Here is a 17,759-nt window from a genome sequence, read left to right on the forward strand (position 1 = left end):
TGTTCAGTTTATGTCTCAGTTGTTGAATCTTGTTTTATTTACACATGTTAAGTTTGCTGAAAATAAACGCAGTTGACAGTAAGAGGACGTTTCTTTTTTTGCTGAGTTCATATATAAAACACAGAAAAGTATTAGGCTAGTCAGAAGGCCTAGTCAATGTACCAAGTCAGCTTTGTTTCAACATGGCTGGGTGTAAATATTGGGGAGTTGACACATTCAACCTTGTCAGCAGTTTGGTTTTGGCTCTGTTACTCACCCTTACCGTCTTTCATGTCTGATTTCACTTAGAAAGTGGCTACCCCAGTCATACAGACACAAGAGATTTCCCAGGCGAATGTGCTACCATTCATGTGCTGATACTGTGTGTACACCCTGACATTCAGGGAAAGGGAGAGGAGATTAGTGAACCGTATCTGCGGACTGCATAATTAACCATCATCTTTGCTGTAATACTTTCTCTATCGCGCTGATCCTTGGCACCTCTTTAAAGGATTGGTTTTGAAACATTAAGTGTGTCTGGCTGCTTCATTTGCAGAAGAGGAATCGAGAGAAGAGTTAAATACAAAATGGATGAGGTTTCAGCTGTGCTTTCCACTGTAGATTATTCTCCATAATTGTGTAATACCATATTTCAGTTTTGCTGTGTTCCTAAGTGAGGTGATATTCTGCCATCAGCCAGCCTTATAAATAATGACAACTTTAACCTAAATAGTGTTTCAATTCAAAGCCATACAAGTTCATTATATATTATATTATATTGACCCAATGGAGGGCTAGCTAATGGGGTATCAACTGGGAGATTAAAATAGTGTATAATTAACCCCTCTAAGTGATGGGATTTAGCAGTAGTTAACCAATAGTACTGTGGGTCTACATGATAAGCAGTCTATGTATAGAATCTAATTCTCACTCTACTGTACATTCCTACATGGAGCAGTAAGGCACTCAACACAGCAGGCTACAGTATGCATAGAGCATTTAGCCTGCAGATGAGGTAGGTGTTGTGATAGCTCGTGATTTCCCCTACATAGGCGACAACCTCTCTCACGTTGCTAAAGACTGTCAGACATCCACTTTTAAAATGTTGACCCTAGGCTACTATAGGGTACTTTACTCCCCACACTTAAAACATGTTGTTTGGAGTTTGTAGCGTTTGTTGCTGCTTATGTCTAGGCCTAGGCAACCAAAGGGGGCGCTGGAGCGCTAGATCTGCACTTTGGTCTAGGATTGATGTGGATTCCTGGTAATACACACTTGTTCCCTGTGGACTGGCTCGTACAGTACATAAATCATCCTCCATTCAGGCTGAAAAGGCATGATTCTCCTCCTTAACTAAAATAAGTGTTATGTCTTAATAAAACAAACATTTTCACCACCAATTTTGGGATTTCCTGACAATTTAGGATGCTGCTCACCCTTGGCTGAATGCGCAACATCCTAAGTTATATGGAAATGGAGGTGGAAAATCTTGCTTTATTAACCCTCCTGTTGTGTTCGTTTCATGTTAATTAATGCTGTGTTCCCGGTCCAAAATGACCTCCCCCATTTATAGATGATTATAAATCCATAATAATACATATATTATCACATAATGTTGTGTTAGATCTTTTTTTATCAACTTAAAGTTATTGTGAATATTACAAGTTTTGAACTTCTATTTGCTATTTATGGCCTGAGCTCATACAACTCGTTTTGAGTATAAAAAGGATAATGCATAGATTGTTTTTACTATAACAAATACTAAATGAAACATATTGTGTTATTTATCACAGACTACTTTGTGTCAAAGTAAACAAGGACTCTCTCCTCCTCACCAGTGTAATGATCAACGATATGATCAAGAGCCTCACATACAGTATATTGTTTGGTCATTGTGCTGCCACATAATGAATTGTGAGCAAGGTCTCAAAAAAGCTTTATATACCAGAGCTGCTAGAAAAGTTCTATATATTATTGAAACAATGTTGTGATTCTTTGTGGGAATGCCAAGAGGTGTGGTTCCCGTTGGGGGAAAGATTCTATTGTGGAAAGGTTCTTGTGGGGGTTGCCATGGAAGGCAAGAAGGAGAGTGAGGTGTGTGTGTGTGCACTCAAACACATATGCATGTGCGGGTCTGGGAGAGGAAGTGTGTCAATCTGATGAATGGGCATGTGCCTGAACTCAATCTTAAACACTAATTGTAGTCTCACCCATTCATTTCTAGTGACCGGTCATTTTTGACCGGGAACACCACAGGTGTACAAAGGTTAAATAAAAACACTCACAATTTTATGAAATTCTTCAAATGTATTTTGCGTGTTCAGATGCCCTGTGTGGACAAAGTCATGGAACCTTATGACAATCAGATTAAATTCATTACATTTTTCAAAGAGAAAACTTGAAAATCGATCCAATTCGACCGGAACACAGCAGGAGGGTTAAGATAAAATACATTTCTCCAGTTTTTATATTTTCCAGCTCGCCATTAAAAATGGCTAAGGAGGGAAATGATGCCTTGCAGCCTGAATGGAGGATGCTTCATGTATGAGCCGGTCCACGGGAGACATGAGTGTATTACTGGGAATGCACATCAATTGTAGACGATAGTGCAGATCTAGCACCCACTATCGACAGCCTAGGCTACCGTAGGCCTAGTTGATTAGCCCACATGTCGCATTGATTTTGCAAACACTGTTTGACTCAATTTGGCAACACAGCTACTAATATGCCAGTCTCAGCCATATCCACTGTAGATCATTACATTACCGTTGGTGTCGATATCGGCCCTACCTTTGAGTAATTTGAGATTACATTTTTTTTTAGGCTCCCTGTTGTTGCCTGAAGAATCAGAATTAGATAAGGCAACATAGATAATGAAGATGTCTTATCTGCATAATATGCTCATATGATATACTTGTTATTAGAATGTATCCCTTTGGACTCTGGTGTTGGCAGTTGCACTTCCTCCCTCAGCTTGGGGCCCAGTCACCTGGTACCCAGAGAGGGGAGAAGTCAGGCTTGTCTTTCACATGTCTCTGGTTCTATGCGGAATATCCGAAAGAGAAGAGAACATTATCTTCACATGTGAATGTGTCTTTACCTATTCTAAACCTTGTGAAGGGATGGTGTGATTAATGGGGAACCACTTACTTGTCTCCACAATGTCTGTGCGCCAGTCACTCCCTCCTCTGGGGAGATAAGGTCTGAGAAAAGATGTGTGGGTGTAACGGGTCCTAGGTGTAGCTGGTGTAGAGAGTCAGGCGCAGGACAGCAGAATTGAGTAATCAACGTTCTTTACTCAAAAGATGTAAACATACAAAGTAACAATACACGCACACCATGACAGACCGAAAGTACAAATAAACAATCACTCTCAAAAAAACCATGCGGGGAACAGAGGGTAAATAATGACCAAGTGATTGTTGAATAGAAAACAGGTCTGTGAAACAAAGGCAAAACAAATGGAAAAAGAAAAGTATATCGGCGGTAGCTAGAAAGCTGGTGACGTCGACCGCCGAACTCCGCACGAACAAGGAGAGAGACCAACTTCGGCGGAAGTCGTGACAGTGGGGTAGTGTCGGGAACCATTATATGTCATCTCTGACGTAGCACCTATCCTGGGTTGGTGTATGACCTAGAGGCTCACTCCCCTCAGTGAGCTTGTCCAGGCGTGTGGTCAAGAAGGGATTTTACTTGAGATGGGAGTATCTGGAGTTGACAATTGAATTATGCCATAGAATTAAGTGTTTCTGTGCTATGAAGTACCAAGAACAAGAATGGAGCCCCTCGGCTTAGGGGTCAGACTAAACAATAAGAGCATTTGCTATACAAAGACTGTTATCTGGCTGCAGGATACTCATTTCTCATATGTCCAGTTCCACCTAGTGACCCATTCCATACATAAGTGGTTTGTCAGAAGACTAAAAGGGCGTATCTTTTCTATAAAATGTATTTGTATTATTTGTATGTCAGAGCTACTCGCCACTATACTTAGAAGTGTTGAGCCGACTAGCCTCATCATTATAGAAGCAATTGCTTTATGCTTTTCTTATTAATACGTTTTGAATAAAGTAATATCCTGATTGGTGATTGACCTTGTCTCTCCTCATTGTTGATTAGAATTCCTACCACACTGTTTCACTTCCTTGTTCTCCAGGGGGGCCTTGCCGCGAGGGAGAGCGGTTGTTACTATTTACCACAGCCACAAAGTCCAATTTCATGAAAACAAAAATGAGCTTTTTGGTCTTAATTTAAGGTTAGGGTTAGGCACAAGTCTAGCTGTGTGGTTAAGGTTAGGGTTAAGGTTAGATTTAAAATCAGATTTTAAAGGTCAACTGCCCCTTAGAACTAACATAGGTAGCCAATACTTACTGGGCACACACTAGTTGAATCAATGTTGTTTCAATGAAATGACTTTGAACCAACATGGAATAGATGTCGAATTGACATCTGTGCCCAGTACGTAGTGTATCACTGCCTAGGTTACCTTAGAACCAACTTCAACTTCTAGTGCATCGATATGAGTCAGAAACATGAATTTTAGTGTCAAAATTGACTACAAAGTGTAAATAGGATCATTTTGGTCATAAAGTCAGTCTTTTCCAAAACTGCATTTGTAAGTGAGTTTGTCATGACTTAGCCTACTGGAGAGTTGGGTATGGATTATGTTCATGTCCACTTGCCCAGTGCCCACTAATATGAGAGAAGCAGCTGTGCTGATTGTTCTCTATGGACTAAGCTCGCTCTGTCCAATCATAGCAGCCAGAACCTCCAGACAGACATAGATGGGATGAAAGGTCAGCCATTTTGCTCAGGGAGTTGGTTATTAACCATTGTTTGCCAGGGCTGTGATAAGATATTGTTTAAAACAATCAGTGTCAGGGAAGCAATTCTGAAAATATACAGTATTTTAGCAAGGTACCAATTACTTCACCCTGGAAGAAGTTAAGCTACACTAAACTACCCTTAAGAAATATACAGTTTACTTAAAGATGCACTATGCAGAAATCACTCCCTTATATTCTGGTTGGTAAAATTCTAATAGTTGGCCTAATTTCAGTTTATGTGACAAAACAAGAAAGTATAGTGTAGAGCACATGTGAAACTCATTCCACGGAGGGCTGTGTCTGCAAATTTTCGCTTCACTCTTGTACTTGATTGATGAATTGATGTCACAGATTTAGTAAGGATCTCCCCTCACCTGGTTGTCTTGGTCTTAACTGAAAGGAAAAAACAAAAACCCTAAGACTCTCGGCCTTCCGTGGAATGAGTTTGACACCCTGGTGTAGAGAATCATTGTACCATCTAAACTGCTGTGAAATATATTTCCATAACCAAAAATATTGTATTTTCAGCTGTTTGAAGAAGGTGTACTATACCCAAAGTAAACGATAAAAAAAAAAATGTGAAGCATCGAAATAGGGAACATAGAACAGATCTACAGCTTCTTAGATTTGCTTTCAATGAGAATGGCAGATCTATAACTCACATTTCTATGTGAATTATGTCAGGTCAACCAAAAAGTTACATATTGCAGCTTTAACTGAAGATACCTTGAAAAAAAGAGTTAATTACAAACTACTTTGTGAAAAATTATCACGTCTAAATCTAAAAGCTCAATATACGTATTGGAAGAACAGATTACTCTGTAGTCAGATGTTAATAGAATGTGTGATTTAGCCTATTTAACACAAATAGTGAGAATTAGGAACACAAAATGTGTTTCAAGTGAGAATTAGGCGGCAGGGTAGCCTATTGGTTAGAGTGTTGGACTAGTAACCAAAAGGTTGCAAGTTCAAATCCCCGAGCTGACAAGGTACAAATCTGTTGTTCAGCCCCTGAACAGGCAGTTAACTCACTGTTCCTAGGCCATCATTGAAAATAAGAATTTGTTCTTAACTGACTTGCCTGGTTAAATAAAGGTAAAATAAAAAAAAAGGCAGGTCTTGATGCTGAAAAAGAAAGGAAATTCTTGCGTAGTTCACACATTTTATTTTATTTTTTGCTGAAAAGTAGTGTGCAGTTCCAATACTTAGGTGCACCACTACATGGCAAAAAAACACTACCAAGATTTGAATATAGTTCAACCACCAAGCAACTGCTAGTTGAACTACATGTACTGCAGTTAGTTCAATACTCCCAAAACTAAAATCAATGAATTTGAAGAATTTACATGCACTGTTTGTCAGCTAGCTAGCCAGACAGTTTTAGAGATCATTTTGAAGTCAGAATCTCTACGGAGACAGACCTGCCCATTACGCAGAGCTTCAGACATGTTTCCATGTTGTATTGAAATAACTCTTGGCCCTAAGCACTTTATGGAGTGACCACTTGCTTATGTGTTTAATATTGTGTTTAATATTTAATATTGTCTGTCACTCGAGTCTGCCTCTTTTTTGGGCAAAATTAGAATTGAGATGATCAGAGTGCACTTGTGTCCCAACTGCAACTATTCCAAACCCATTCAGGAGCATCTTGTGTCGCCTCACAGCCTGTTTTGTAACATGATTCCCTATGAAACACTGCCAGACAGATGCACACTCTGGTAACAGATAGTAAAAAACGAAATGCTGCCACTCGCCAGTGATGTGATAAGCTGATTGTGGCCTTGCTGCTCAATGTGCCTTCTAGCTACTACTTGCTAGCTTCATTGACAAACATTGAGTTGGAATTGAGCCAGCTAGCAAGTGATTTGGGCAGTGATAAACAGCCTGTAGCTTGTTGCTTTATTTTACAATAGTTTCACAGCTTGCAGATGATGGAGTTGTAGACCTGTTATCGTTCTCAGAAATCAGTACTGAGCACACAACCAGACATTTCCGCACTGATTATTTTTTTCATACAAATGTTTTTACTTGTGAAATACTGCACCAAACGCCTTAGCTAGATATTAAATTGTGTAACTGACCTCCTCTGCAAAAATGTCTAAATTAATGAGATATTTCTTGATTTATCTTGGATTAATTCTGACAATTTTAATTAAGCAATTTACTATTTTGAGGAAGTGGTTATGATGTTGCTATATAGAAAATGTTTGATAAAATATTGAATTTGGCCTGTACCACTGTAGCCCATAGAATTGCATTGAATAACACATTTATAAATGATGAAACAGACAGCCAAAAATGAAATCATAAGGAATATGGTTTGGAGTGTCAATCCTATATTTAGGAGATACTGTATATTCTGTTGGCACAAAACTACTTCTATACTTCCATTCATTTTGGAAACCTGTACCGGTGTTCAAATTAGTCTATTCTGACACTACAGATATTTTCATGAGAAGACCGATGTTTGGAATGTCTCACGGTCTGATAAATAACGCTGTAGCTCTGCCACTTTCCACCACAAATGCAGAAGGCCGACATGGGTGGATTCAGTGAATTGATATGCAGCCCATGCAACAACAACAACAAAAATATATTTGTAGCTTAAACAGCCGGATATAATGGGGATCTTTTTTTTTATATGTTAATTGAGGATTAAGAAGATAAATTGGGAATAAGTACAGAAAAAAAGTAATTAGTCAGCCACCAATTGTGCAAGTTCTCCCACTTAAAAAGATGAGAGAGGCCTGTGTACATAGGTACACTTCAACTATGACAGACAAAATGAGAAAAGAAATTCCAGAAAATCACATTGTAGGATTTTTAATGAATTTATTTTCAAATTATTGTGGAAAATAAGTATTTGGTCACCTACAAACAATCAAGATGTCTGGTTCTCACAGACCTGTAACTTCTTCTTTAAGAGGCTCCTCTGTCCTCCACTCGTTACCTGTATTAATGGCACCTGTTAGAACTTGTTATCAGTATAAAAGACACCTGTCCACAACCTCAAGCAGTCACACTCCAAACTCCACTATGGCCAAGACCAAAGAGCTGTCAAAGGACACCAGAAACAATAGGTCTGCAATAGGTAAGCAGCTTGGTTTGAAGAAATCAACTGTGGGAGCAATTATTAGGAAATGGAAGACATACAAGACCACTGATAATCTCCCTCGATCTGGGGCTCCACGCAAGATCTCGCCGCGTGGGGTCAAAATGATCACTAGAACGGTGAGCAAAAATCACAGAACCACACGGGGGGACCTAGTGAATGACCTGCAGAGAGCTGGGACCAAAGTAACAAAGCCTACCATCAGTAACACACTACACCGCCAGGGACTCAAATCCTGCAGTGCCAGACGTGTCCCCCTGCTTAAGCCAGTACATGTCCAGGCCCGTCTGAAGTTTGCTAGCGAGCATTTGGATGATCCAGAAGAAAATTGGGAGAATGTCATATGGTCAGATGAAACCAAAATATAACTTTTGGGTAAAAACTCAACTCGTCGTGTTTGGAGGACAAAGAATGCTGAGTTGCATCCAAAGAACACCATACCTACTGTGACGCATGGGGGTGAAAACATCATGCTTTGGGGCTGTTTTTCTGCAAAGGGACCAAGACGACTGATTTGTGTAAAGGAAAGAATGAATGGGGCCATGTATCGTGAGATTTTGAATGAAAACCTCCTTCCATCAGCAAGGGCATTGAAGATGAAACGTGGCTGGGTCTTTCAGCATGACAATGATCCCAAACACACTGCCCGGGCAACGAAGGACTGGCTTCGTAAGAAGCATTTCAAGGTCCTGGAGTGGCCTAGCCAGTCTCCAGATCTCAACCCCATAGAAAATCTTTGGAGGGAGTTGAAAGTCCGTGTTGCCCAGCAACAGCCCCAAAACATCACTGCTATAGAGGAGATCTGCATGGAGGAATGGGCCAAAATACCAGCAACATGTCACGCCCTGGTCTTAGTATTTTGTGTTTATATATTTATTTGGTCAGTCCAGGGTGTGACATGGGGTTATTTTGTGTTGTGTTGTGGTATTGGGGGTTTTAGTAGGTATTGGGATTGTGGCTGAGTAGGGGTGTCTAGCATAGTCTATGGCTGCCTGAGGTTCTCAATCAGAGTCAGGTGATTCTCGTTGTCTCTGATTGGGAACCATATTTAGGTAGCCTGGGTTTCACTGTGTGTTTGTGGGTGATTGTTCCTGTCTCTGTGTTAGTTGTCACCAGACAGACTGTATAGGTTTTCACATTTCTGTTTGTTGTTTTTGTATTGTTCGTTTCATCCTTCATTAAAATATATCATGAATCATCATCACGCTGCATTTTGGTCCGACTCTCCTTCGACGGAAGAAAGCCGTAACACAACAGTGTGTGAAAACCTTGTGAAGACTTACAGAAAACATTTGACCTCTGTCATTGCCAACAAAGGGTGTATAACAAAGTATTGAGATAAACTTTTGTTATTGACCAAATACTTATTTTCCACCATAATTTGCAAATAAATTCATAAAAAATCCAACAATGTGATTTTCTGGATTATTTTTCTCATTTTGTCTGTCAGAGTTGAAGTGTACCTATGATGAAAATTACAGGTCTCTCTCATCTTTTTAAGTGGGAGAACTTGCACAATTTTTGGCTGACTAAATACTTTTTTGCCCCACTGTATATCCATTGTTGATGCAGCAAGGGGCAGGGTCGTGGGCGGGTTTACTTTTGAGACAAGCTTTTAATTCGCACAATAAGGTTTATTGTCATGTTTTTATTTCCTGACACTTGCTTGTTTCCATTTGTCAGGCACAAACTAATGTATTCAGTTGATTTGTGCCGACCTGTAAGGGGACAAGTGGCGATAACATTCTTGTCTGACGCCAGCTGTTTATATGTGGGGAGAGCATATTCCACTAACGAGGGCTTCCTGACACAGAGGCTATTTAAATGTCCAATGCAGCTGTTTTTGTCTCACTATCAAAGAATATCTGGGTAACAATTAAATACCCTACTGTGATTGTGTTTAATTACAATGGTCAAAAGAGCAATTCCTCAAGCAAGAATGTTTCTAGGACTGTCTGGGAGTGGTCTGAGTTGAGACGGGAAATCTTAAAACTAGCTGTTTGTTATTGGCAGAAAGGTTTGGAACGTTAGTTTGTATTGATCTATTAACTAATTTATCGCCTGGTGATGTCACCGGGCAGGCCAAAACTCCATTCCACCAAAAACACGGTGAAATTTCAGGCAGTCTTTTTAAATAGCTCTTACAATAAAAGGGCATTATCATACTTTCAGAGTATTAGTCCAACCACACAGTGTGGAAATCTTTATAAAACAAAAGCAAATCTGGTTTTTGACTGCACTGGGCATTGAAGTCAATTGGTTTCTCTTTTCTGATGAGAAGTAGGGAAACAGACATGTATATGGTAGGCTATGTTATGTCAAGTTTGGGATGACTTAAGTCAATTTATTCTTACCATTCGCTAAGTGCAAAGTGACACTGTGCAGAAGGGTCTTTTCTTGTAAAAAATAAATATATAATAAATATACACTGATCAAAAATATAAATGCAACATGCAACAATTTCTAATATTTTGATGAGTTACAGATCATATAAGGAAATCAGTCAATTGAAAAAAAAATATTAGACCCTAATCTATGGATTTCACATGACTGGGCAGGGAGACAGCCATGTGTGGGCCAGGCAGGGCCCACCAACTTAGGGGCCAGGCCCACCCACTGGGGAGCCAGGCCAAACCAATCAGACATTGTTTTCCCCCACAGAAATACTCCCCAGATCGTTTATTTCAACTCATGAAACAGCACTTCACATGTTGGGTTTATAATTTTGTTCATTGCATATATATAACGCAACATGTGAAGTGCTGGTCCCATGTTTCATGAGATGAAATAAAAGATCTGAGAAGTATTTCTATCTGCACATATTTGGTCTTGAGCACTGCGTTAGTCCATGATTGAGCTACTTTCTACAACTTTATTCACCAAATCCTGCACCTTGGAAATAATCTAGCCTCCTGTGCCAACCTCTCCTGGGTGAGACATGGTACCCCTTGCCAGGCCTATAAATAGAATAATGAAATATTACAGACTTAATGTAATGGTATTAATAACAATTAGAGATATATGATGACAGTGATGTAGCCTGGGCCTAATAATCAGAATCAAGTTTTAGGGAGGGCCTACAAGGACCAAGGAAACATCATGATTTATAATCATTCGGGACTGAGATCATTATTAAGGCTACACATTAAAAAGCTGAATTTAATGCATTTAAATTCACAAGTGCATAGACACCAGTGAGTGCATCGCTCCCTCCCTCCTGTGCACAGCTCCGTTTCCCTCCCTCACTGCATCTGATGTTTTAGTGAAACCTATTACATGACATTCCCAACGAGGCACAATGCAACAGATCTTTTAACTAAATTCAAGGTTTTCACATGAAGACATGGAGGTGGATAAGATGAGTTTCTCTCTGCAAGCTACTTACTTGGTCAGAAAGTAGGCCTACAGAGAGCGACGCGGAAAATATTCGCTGGAGGGATTGAGGAAGAAGGACATCGGACTGGGCGTGCCGCTGCAAGTCTCGAGCTGAGATTGCATCTCCACCCGCTCGCTCACCTAGGGGTGATCCACAGAAGCCATCCGGGCGAATTGTCGAGTAAATCATTCACCGTCGTTTGTCATTCACCCAATAACCTAATTGAGACGTATATCAAGCGACAGCTCTGTAATTCCTTGATAAAGGATATTCCTTCACATGATAGGCTATTGTTTTATTTTCAATAGATGGATAAAAAATGTTGTAGGAGGTTGTAGGAACCCAGCTATGGATTTTGGAGCAACGCTGGACACGCCTGCACCTTGTATTTTGGACAAAGTTAAAGGTTACTGCATAATCTTTCTCCAAAATGCACGAGTGATTGTTTTTGGATAAACGTACGGTCTGTTTCAATTCACTGGAGTGTGTTTCTAACAGTTGTATGATTTCTTGGATATTTGGGGGAACGGAAAACATCAGGTTTCAAAATAACGTCGTGCCAGGGACCAATGGATCAATGTGATCAGCATGTTAGTCAATGACATTGTGCATTGCAACAAAGGTGGGAAGAGGCATTGCTACCCAGCACAGATGAAACCGAAGAGATTGACTAAAACCACCTTATAGTAGTAGCCTTCCAGTATTTCAATTATAGATTTGTTATTCCTGTGTGTTTTCCAGTAAGTGTTTGCTATACCTGTGACCGTTGGCGGTACCTGAAGCTTGTCTCCTGTCTGGGTGTGCGTCTTTTCGAGCACAGACATTTCCCTGCGCTGCCCGACTGGCGCTGCTATAGAGCAACCCTCCGCCGCCTCAGTTTCACCCTGGGCAAGAGCGGATCCCTCTGTGTGAGGACAGAAGCGCAAAGTTGGACGCTGATCGCCAGGCACCGTGCGTAACGACAGCGGGATCTTTCGACTTTGAGGGACCGGAGAGAGGGCTCAAACCAAAAAGGTAGGCTAATCGATCATGCATTAATCCTATTTAAAATGTGTTCCTTGGGATGCAATTTTGCACGAGAACAGCCCTCCTTGAACGTTGCTGCATTTTTATTAGTTGAAGAATTACCGACATGCCCTGCTGATGATAGTCTGCAACGCCATCATTGTGCCAACATTCTAATATTTGACATTAATTTGATTAAATATAGCCTGTTTGTGCACGAATGAGTGTTTTCCACTCTAACCAATAATGCATAAGTATGTTAATGTGTGTTTTGAATAGCATATTTACGTTATCAATGCAACATATTTCATGCAATCTCAATTGTATACAAAAGTGAGAGAAACACTAAAACATGTTTAGGCCTAATTGGTGTCATTTACGAAATGTGTGCTTGGTGGTTGCCAGAGCTGCCTGCAATTCTGACCACACTGGAATGCGTTAGCTCTGTTGGAATGAGGACGCATTTTAGGGATATTTAATTTGCTTCTGTGTCATCAACATTCTTGCAGTGAATAGCTATATAGTCCTGCACAATACTGATAAGAGGCGAAAGAAACAGCAAGGAATGTGGTTGGTAAGGCTACACTGAAATCAGAACTAGCACTGTTTTCCGCTGGCCGAAGTGGCTGGGTGATACTTTTCAGCACCGTGGCCAGCTCTCTCAACGTTAACGGTGAATTCACTAGACGGATTGGCTGTATGTACTGACTCTCAGTACAATGGACAGCTCCCGAAACGGTATCCTTGAAACTTCACGGTTTTGAGAGCTGGAGGGCGCTGATATAATGTATTTTACGCTGCATCATGATCAAATGAATAGTCATTAGTATATTCGTTATCTGCTGCATAAACTAACGAGAGATAAAAGATAACAGTGACTGAGGCGATGTGTGTGCAACGATAACGGTCATATGGAACATTACAAGGTGCTCTACTTTATATTCACACCCACACACTTATTCTCACAGAGACGGCCTCACACACAGACACAAAGCCACTCAGCACCTAGCCTACATACTCTCATGTACGACATGTAGTGAGTATGCTTCTAGCTAGGCTACAATGTCATTAAAACACAGCTAAATCACCCATCTTCATGCATCAGCGATTAGGGCGTTGTTCAATTCGAAGGTCAAATCTGACACAAATCTGATAGCCTTTCTGAAATATGACGTGTGTCTAACGTGCACTAATTAGCATTTTAGTCTGCATTGTGACAGCCTTGCCTCTAGGCCAGCGAGCACCTGTGGTGGCCTATTCTAGTGCCAAATGTGGATGGGTTTGTATGTGGCATTGAGGATGACTATGGTGAACTGAATTTGAAAGGCTCTCAATAATATTCAGACCCTGTAGACTAATAGACACATGATAGGCCTATAATAAAACAATTAAACTTAGTTTTTTTCATTCATATGGTCTATGATTTCATTTTGGCCTAATTTGTGCAAACTGCAGGTTTCATTGTAAACCTTATAAAAAGCCCAGATGCCTTTTTTGACTAGTCAATAACTGAAGACCGCTTTTTGCTGCCTGGTGTTAGAGTTTGTGCCTCCTTGGGGAGGGACTGAACTGTGTGTGTGTGTGTGTTTGTTTGTGTGTTTGTTTCAGTCTAGGTTATTGTTTATGTATTGCTGTAGCTCAGAAAGAAACATGTTGACACATTTCTAGCAGTGTGTCTGTGTGTGCATATGTATGCGTGTGCATGTGTGTTTGTTTGTGGGTTTGTGTGTGTGTTGTGTGTGTGTGTTCCAACCAGTAGCCCATGGGTGGGATTAGGTGGACATGGCTGGTGCCAACCAAAATGCATTTGTACCTGGCTACTCCAGGCTGTCTGGTGTTCTGTGCCTTGCCCAGAGCGGGCTCTCTGTCAGTAGGGTGAGAATTAGAACATAGTAGCCCATTATGGTAGAATAGACATTCTGAGTCTATTCTACCAAAGAGAGAGAGAGCGGTCTCTCTCTCTTTGTTCCCTCCCCAGTCAAGACCACACCTCCCCAGTCCAACTCAACAATGGTTCATGCACTTGACTATCCCACAGTGTGATAAGTGAGAGCTGCGCAGTCCTGTTGTGTCTGATACCGTTTGAGCAGCTGTGAAGTTGGAGTCAGTGAGAAGGTAGGGACCTAACAGGGCCCAAGTCTTGCTTTTATGTGAGGCAGATCAGGTTGTAATGGATTAGCTTTACTGTTACAGCCTGCTTTGATCCATAGAGTCTGGCATCCAGCAAGCTGTCAAACACAATACACACGCAGCGATAGCTCAAGGGAGATTCTCCCAGCCTTCCCTTCATTCCGTCAAAGCTGAAGACTAGGCACATGTTAAATAACTGGTCGGAACTACCCCACATGGAAATAAACCTGAAATAGCTGCACTCACTTGTATAAGTTTCCTCCCTTCTTTTGGGGTTTGTAAATGTCGCACTCTGATTCAACTTCTGTAAAGAGTGTCCCCATGCTGGGGCACTATCCAGATTTGAAATGGGGAATTGCAAGGAGAGAAAATGTATAGATTGCATTCTGTTGCTACCATCATTGCTCTATAAGGCATCACTGGGGAAAATGTCTAAGTCTTTGAGAGAGACCGTGGATAAATGGCACCCAATTATCTCGATCACCGTTGTATGAACAGTGGGATGGTTGCTGTCAGCATTAAGATAAAAATAGACTCTGTGTGAACCTCAAATCTACAGCATTGCGGCTGCAGCCCATACTGTACTGTTGTAATTGGCTAGGGTTTCTTTTCTCATTGTTTTGGGCCAGTGTAATCCTCTTTTGGGACTGTTATAGAGGAAATGTACGGGCCCCACTCAGTAGCCTAGTCGAGTTGATGAACTCTTATGGTTTTTGTTCAGTGCAACGTGGGCTGTGTTTCTTCAGATGTGGGCAGAACTTATGCAGAAAGGGTGGCATTTCCCATCCGCAATAGGCATGAAATGAATGCGTAAACCAAAATCTATGGGGTGGCACCGGATAGGTGCAGTGAAATGTGTTGTTTTACAGCCATAGTAGTACGGCGCCCCTGGAGCAAATTAGGGTTAAGTGCCTTGCTCAAGGGCACATCGACAGATTTTCACTTTGTCAGCTCAGGTATTCAAACCAGGGACCTTTCCATTACTGGCCCTACACACTAACTGCTAGGCTAACTGCTGCCCTATAAAAACTATACATGCATAAATGTGAGGTCATTAACTAGTAATGATGTGTAGGTTACATTTGCTGGAAATCCCAATGCAGATGGGAAAAGAGTTTCTGTATCATTGTTTGTTCAGTATATTTATTTTTGCCTCATGATTGGTTAGAGTGGTGCCCTGCAATTGCTTAATGGAAATAAATTCATATTACAAATGTGTAATGAAATTATACAGTATGTATAATGTTTTGCTTTCAAACAAAGGCTTACTCTCAGATATTCAGGATGTCCTTGAATATGGTATAACTTATGGATTAGTTGAACTGTTTGTCCATCAGGTCTACAATCATATGTGAATTAAGGTGTGATGCCATCACCACCACAGCTTTGGTCCTAATCCCCTTTTGATGACGGTTTGATCCACATGCAGCGAGGCCTTGCTAGCCTTTCTCAGTGAGCTGGCAGGCCCTCAATACCTCCTCAGGGCTGCTGGCTGTTCTGTTGTGATCTAGCTGCCCACTGACCCTCAGTAGTCTCCTCCACCATTGATTCCACCCTCACTCTTACTGAGCATGGCTTCCGAGCTCAGCCATCAGTTTCACCTCGACCATCCTCCTTCCCTCTTTCTTTCCCCTTAATGTACAATATAGGAGAATTTGGAGCATTTGGTCATAACTTAAACAAACAGCTAGTTATAAAGGATTTAGAGAGCATGACTCATGACATATTCTTCACAAATAATGTATGTTTGTCTCGCTGTATAAAATGTGACACGGCAGCTCCGGCTCCAAAACCTTTATGAATACAGTAGTTGTTTGTTTAAAGTGGGACTGAGTTTTTTTTTTTTTAACACTAAGCTCTAAGCGTCAATGTGCACACATACCCATACTCTCCCGTAGCGTGGGTTACGACCCACATTAGTCAGTGTCTGGAGCCGACAAGCTTAGTTTTATGCATTCTGAAATAGGCCATGGTTGACATCATTACAGAAGGTAATGGTGTTGCATCCATTACAAAGGTGTGCTTTGTGATGATATGAGCTGGCAACAGTGAAAGTACTCAGTAAATATGCTGTTGATCTAAAGGTGAATGCAATGACGGGTCGGTCACCCCTGGTTAAAGGAGATTCTCGATGGCAAGAAATCAAAACAATAACACGATCATTGCTGAAATTGTACATCAGAGAGTAATCAGCGAGGAGACAAGACACTGGGTGTGGAAGAGAGGTCATGATTACCTTTCCCTCCAGCTCGTAAATCACAACAGCGGGCACAACCCTCCAGATCATATTTCCACCAGAGGCAATAGAGGTGTCTAAGATCTGCAGAGGGGAGATTAATGTGGAGGATAATACTCTCTTGAGCTGTCTGCCTTTATTGCTGGCTAACAGCCTCGTTATCCATTAGAAATGACTCTGAAATAGTCAATGGAAATACATGGATTGTCAAGTCCCTACTGGTTGGTTGATGAAAGGTTGATGTGCAGTTCAATCTAAACTGCTTTCGTCTTCTTTTGTGACCGGGCGCTTAGTTGAACGAGGATCAATGCTAGATCAAAAATGTGTAATGTGTGAGACAATCTTTTACCAATGTGTCTACTTGACCATGCATGTACTATAAGCAATAAGCAGTCCTCTCCCGTGCTTCCTCTGTCAACCATTTTCTAAGGTGCTTGGTTCTTGCTTGGTTCTCCATGCTCCATCCTCCCACTTAGAGCCAGGTCAACGGTAGACAAAACAAATGGTTGTCTGGGACAAGGTAGGGCCGTCCCTGGGGTGTCACTCAGTGTCGGCCTAGTGGGAGGACGATGGGACCATGATAGGGCCCTATAGACCTGATTGATGCTTCCATTCTCAACCGCCGCCATCCATCAGCAGGGCTCCAGCGGCCCGGGAGGTAGTCTCACTATTACGCCAAGATGTGGACAAATGGCTACTCTGGCTAATGAACAAGAGGACACCCCATTTTCTCCTCTCGCTTCCCCTGTGAGAGCCTGCAGGATGAAGGTCAGTGATCCTCCTCCTGACCCTCATCCTACCCCAGCAGACCATCATGGCCATGATCTCCAAGGATACCAGTTAGACCCATTAACACAGACTAGTCTAGAGACTATAGCCGCAGGTCCAATATACAGATCCTTAACGCTGCAGTATAGTGCTGGCCTAAGGCACCAGCAAGGCAAATTGACTCCTTTTTCCGATCAATGGCTTTCATCAATATGTGGCTATGAAACTGGAGAGGTACTGCGTCCATTGTGGACAGGAGAGGAGCGCTGTGGTACCCTGCATGGTTTAATCCCCATTATACCTCATCACAGTGTTTTCTTATGTGGA

General features: G+C 41.4%; 1 protein-coding gene across 2 annotated transcripts in view; it reads left to right on the forward strand.

Annotated features, from left to right (window-relative positions):
- The first annotated feature begins 11,179 nt into the window (after positions 1-11,179).
- Positions 11,180-17,759, forward strand: part of LOC109904768 (leucine-rich repeat and fibronectin type III domain-containing protein 1-like protein) — a 146,233-nt gene continuing 139,653 nt past the window's right edge. For both annotated transcript variants that reach the window (XR_004203096.1, XM_031790486.1), the window contains exon 1: positions 11,180-12,307. The gene's annotated coding sequence lies outside the window, so the exon portion shown is untranslated. The remainder of the gene's footprint in view (positions 12,308-17,759) is intronic.

Source organism: Oncorhynchus kisutch, linkage group LG15 (assembly GCF_002021735.2).
Source record: "Oncorhynchus kisutch isolate 150728-3 linkage group LG15, Okis_V2, whole genome shotgun sequence".
Lineage (NCBI taxonomy): Eukaryota > Metazoa > Chordata > Actinopteri > Salmoniformes > Salmonidae > Oncorhynchus > Oncorhynchus kisutch.